Here is a 5,172-nt window from a genome sequence, read left to right on the forward strand (position 1 = left end):
GATTTCGAAGTTGATCTAATGGCGAGCCCTTGTCTCTAGCCATGAGGTGGGTGCTTGGTGCTCTAGCAAAATTTTTTGCGTGCCTATCGCGGCTACAATGGGAGAGGTGGTTGCCGCGAGCCTCTCCCGTGCCCCCCTCATTGATTCAACGCCGCTGTCAGGGCGGATGGATATGTCGGATTTTGAAAAAAGGTGGACGCCGACGTTGAATCAATTAGAGTGGCATGAAGCCCACCCTCGAGGGTGCTATTCCTGGACTCTCCTTTAGATCATGTTTTCTTGTCACTCAGCTGGCGCAATTTCGGAAAAAGGTTTGGCAGCGGTTGCCAGCCCTCACCGCGTCTACTCGGTGATTTTAAAACTCGATCTAAAACGGGAGCCCTCGTCTAGCACCTCCGTCCGGTGTTGCTCGGGTATTGCATAAATTTATGCCATCGGCGCGAATCCCCCAACGAATGCCTACGCTTGGACCCTCTCTTAGATCACCTTCTTCGATCACTCCACCGACGCAACTACGGAAGAGACTTGGCAGCGGTTGCCATTCTACAGCGCGTCTGTTCAGCGATTTCGAAGTTGATCTAATGGCGAGCCCTTGTCTCTAGGCATGAGGTGGGTGCTTGGCGCTCTAGCAAAATTTTTTGCGTGCCTATCGCGGCTACAAGGGGAGAGGTGGTTGCCGCGAGCCTCTCCCGTGCCCCCCTCATTGATTCAACGCCGCTGTCAGGGCGGATGGATATGTCGGATTTTGAAACGGTGGACGCCGACGTTGAATCAATTAGAGGGGCATGAAGCCCACCCTCGAGGGTGCTATTCCTGGACTCTCCTTTAGATCATGTTTTCTTGTCACTCAGCTGGCGCAATTTCGGAAAAAGGTTTGGCAGCGGTTGCCAGCCCTCACCGCGTCTACTCGGTGATTTTAAAACTCGATCTAAAACGGGAGCCCTCGTCTAGCACCTCCGTCCGGTGTTGCTCGGGTATTGCATAAATTTATGCCATCGGCGCGAATCCCCCAACGAATGCCTACGCTTGGACCCTCTCTTAGATCACCTTCTTCGATCACTCCACCGACGCAACTACGGAAGAGACTTGGCAGCGGTTGCCATTCTACAGCGCGTCTGTTCAGCGATTTCGAAGTTGATCTAATGGCGAGCCCTTGTCTCTAGGCATGAGGTGGGTGCTTGGCGCTCTAGCAAAATTTTTTGCGTGCCTATCGCGGCTACAAGGGGAGAGGTGGTTGCCGCGAGCCTCTCCCGTGCCCCCCTCATTGATTCAACGCCGCTGTCAGGGCGGATGGATATGTCGGATTTTGAAACGGTGGACGCCGACGTTGAATCAATTAGAGGGGCATGAAGCCCACCCTCGAGGGTGCTATTCCTGGACTCTCCTTTAGATCATGTTTTCTTGTCACTCAGCTGGCGCAATTTCGGAAAAAGGTTTGGCAGCGGTTGCCAGCCCTCACCGCGTCTACTCGGTGATTTTAAAACTCGATCTAAAACGGGAGCCCTCGTCTAGCACCTCCGTCCGGTGTTGCTCGGGTATTGCATAAATTTATGCCATCGGCGCGAATCCCCCAACGAATGCCTACGCTTGGACCCTCTCTTAGATCACCTTCTTCGATCACTCCACCGACGCAACTACGGAAGAGACTTGGCAGCGGTTGCCATTCTACAGCGCGTCTGTTCAGCGATTTCGAAGTTGATCTAATGGCGAGCCCTTGTCTCTAGGCATGAGGTGGGTGCTTGGCGCTCTAGCAAAATTTTTTGCGTGCCTATCGCGGCTACAAGGGGAGAGGTGGTTGCCGCGAGCCTCTCCCGTGCCCCCCTCATTGATTCAACGCCGCTGTCAGGGCGGATGGATATGTCGGATTGTGAAACGGTGGACGCCGACGTTGAATCAATTAGAGGGGCATGAAGCCCACCCTCGAGGGTGCTATTCCTGGACTCTCCTTTAGATCATGTTTTCTTGTCACTCAGCTGGCGCAATTTCGGAAAAAGGTTTGGCAGCGGTTGCCAGCCCTCACCGCGTCTACTCGGTGATTTTAAAACTCGATCTAAAACGGGAGCCCTCGTCTAGCACCTCCGTCCGGTGTTGCTCGGGTATTGCATAAATTTATGCCATCGGCGCGAATCCCCCCAACGAATGCCTACGCTCGGACCCTCTCTTAGATCACCTTCTTCGATCACTCGACCGACGCAACTACGGAAGAGACTTGGCAGCGGTTGCCATTCTACACCGCTTCTGTTCAGCGATTTCGAAGTTGATCTAATGGCGAGCCCTTGTCTCTAGCCATGAGGTGGGTGCTTGGCGCTCCAGCAAAATTTTTTGCGTGCCTATCGCGGCTACAACGGGAGAGGTGGTTGCCGCGAGCCTCTCCCGTGCCCCCCCTCATTGATTCAACGCCGCTGTCAGGGCGGATGGAAATGTCGGATTTTGAAACGGTGGACGCCGACGTTGAATCAATTAGAGGGGCATGAAGCCCACCCTCGAGGGTGCTATTCCTGGACTCTCCTTTAGATCATGTATTCTTGTCACTCAGCTGGCGCAATTTCGGAAAAAGGTTTGGCAGCGGTTGCCAGCCCCTCGCCGCGTCTACTTGGTGATTTTAAAACTCGATCTAAAACGGGAGCCCTCGTCTTGCACCTCCGTCCGGTGTTGCTCGGGTATTGCACAAATTTTTGCCATCGGCGCGAATCCCCCAACGAATGCCTACACGCTTGGACCCTCTCTTAGATCACCTTCTTCGATCACTCGACCGACGCAATTACGGAAGAGACTTGGCAGCGGTTGCCATTCTACACCGCGTCCGTTCTGCGATTTCGAAGTTGATCTAATGGCGAGCCCTTGTCGATAGCCATGAGGTGGGTACTTGGCGCTCTAGCAATATTTTTTGCGAGCCTATCGCGGCTACAATGGGGGAGGTGGTTGCCGCGAGCCTCTCCCGTGCCCAGCTCATTGATTCAACGCCGCTGTCAGGGCGGATGGATTTGTCGGATTTTGAAACGGTGGACGCCGACGTTGAATCAATTAGAGGGGCATGAAGCCCACCCTCGAGGGTGCTATTCCTGGACTCTCCTTTAGATCATGTATTCTTGTCACTCAGCTGGCGCAATTTCGGAAAAAGGTTTGGCAGCGGTTGCCAGACCTCACCGCGTCTACTTGGTTATTTTAAAACTCGATCTAAAACGGGAGCCCTCTTCTAGCACCTCCGTCCGGTGTTGCTCGGGTATTGCATAAATTTATGCCATCGGCGCGAATCCCCCAACGAATGCCTACGCTTGGACCCTCTCTTAGATCACCTTCTTCGATCACTCCACCGACGCAACTACGGAAGGGACTTGGCAGCGGTTGCCATTCTACAGCGCGTCTGTTCAGCGATTTCGAAGTTGATCTAATGGCGAGCCCTTGTCTCTAGCCATGAGGTGGGTGCTTGGCGCTCTAGCAAAATTTTTTGCGTGCCTATCGCGGCTACAACGGGAGAGGTGGTTGCCGCGAGCCTCTCCCGTGCCCCCCTCATTGATTCAACGCCGCTGTCAGGGCGGATGGATATGTCGGATTTTGAAACGGTGGACGCCGACGTTGAATCAATTAGAGGGGCATGAAGCCCACCCTCGAGGGTGCTATTCCTGGACTCTCCTTTAGATCATGTTTTCTTGTCACTCAGATGGCGCAATTTCGGAAAAAGGTTTGGCGCAATTTCGGAAAAAGGTTTGGCAGCGGTTGCCAGCCCTCACCGCGTCTACTCGGTGATTTTAAAACTCGATCTAAAACGGGAGCCCTCGTCTAGCACCTCCGTCCGGTGTTGCTCGGGTATTGCATAAATTTATGCCATCGGCGCGAATCCCCCGACGAATGCCTACGCTTGGACCCTCTCTTAGATCACCTTCTTCGATCACTCGACCGACGCAACTACGGAAGAGACTTGGCAGCGGTTGCCATTCTACAGCGCGTCTGTTCAGCGATTTCGAAGTTGATCTAATGGCGAGCCCTTGTCTCTGGCCATGAGGTGGGTGCTTGGCGCTCTAGCAAAAATTTTTGCGTGCCTATCGCGTAAAGCATGTTTTCTAGTCACTCAGCTGGCGCAATTTCGGAAAAAGGTTTGGCAGCGGTTGCCAGCCCTCACCGCGTCTTCTTGGTGATTTTAAAACTCGATCTAAAACGGGAGCCCTCGTCTAGCGGCTCTGTGCCAACTCGATCGGCACAACATTGGGAAATGGTTCGACAGCGGTTGTCGTTCCAATGTGTCATCGGGGGATGCCTTGGAAAGTGGCCTTTCAAGGGCGAGCTCGCGTCTAGCCCTTGGATTGTGCGTCGCGTCACAAGTGAATGGGGAGATCTCTCTGTGAACGGCGGCATGGTGATTGCAAGAGAAAATTGACTTGGTCGGAGCATTGGCCTCGGGCCATTGTGACGGCCTTGCAATTTCTCTTTAATTGCAACCTATGTTTGCGCAGTAGCAGAGTTTGCATGTAAGATGGGCCTTGTTCTTGAGAGTTCCAGGAGATGACCTCCGGAACTTTTGGATTGGGCCCCTTCAAGGTGAAATTCATCCAGCTGATCGGATGAAGCTCGATGTGCTTGTATCTATTCCGAGACGGTAATGATGGTCATTAATCTGTGGCGGTGAGTATTATCCCATTCGATAATCGCAATGGCGGAGCTGGTGGTAAGTACTTGTCGCTTTGTTTTGATGGATATACCCTATATGTAGGTGTCTGCACGGCTTGCAACACACTGCACATTTGGTGTTCGATTCTAAGATGCGCTTGTTGCTGAGTGTGTATGGAGTTGTATCTTTTAGCCAAGGGCTCCGTCTCATTGGCACGTTCTATCATTGCATTTTTATCCTGCCCGGACGGCAAGAAGGAAAGAGATGGTTGCACGGGTGCATTGCTCGACGTCCCTAATTTCATCAAGGGTCCACTCTCCACCCTAAGTTTTTTGCCGATCGGTAGAGCCTTGGGATTGAGAGGGGGGCCGGCGAAAGGTTTGGTTGCCGCATAATTTATTCGCTAGTGCGTTCTCGGTGCGTGCTCGCCTCTCTCACTGTCTCATCCCACAGAAGTGCATGGCACTGTCGTTACAGCCTTTGTGGTCCGGGCCAGTAGAAGCGTAGAGCATTACCGATAATTTTTGTTTGGATGCGGAAACTCTCCATGCCCTGTCCTGCCCTGT

Source organism: Cupressus sempervirens, chromosome 2, assembly GCF_028749045.1.
Source record: "Cupressus sempervirens isolate cs-2001-9-10 chromosome 2, ASM2874904v1, whole genome shotgun sequence".
In the NCBI taxonomy this organism is placed as follows: Eukaryota; Viridiplantae; Streptophyta; class Pinopsida; order Cupressales; family Cupressaceae; genus Cupressus; species Cupressus sempervirens.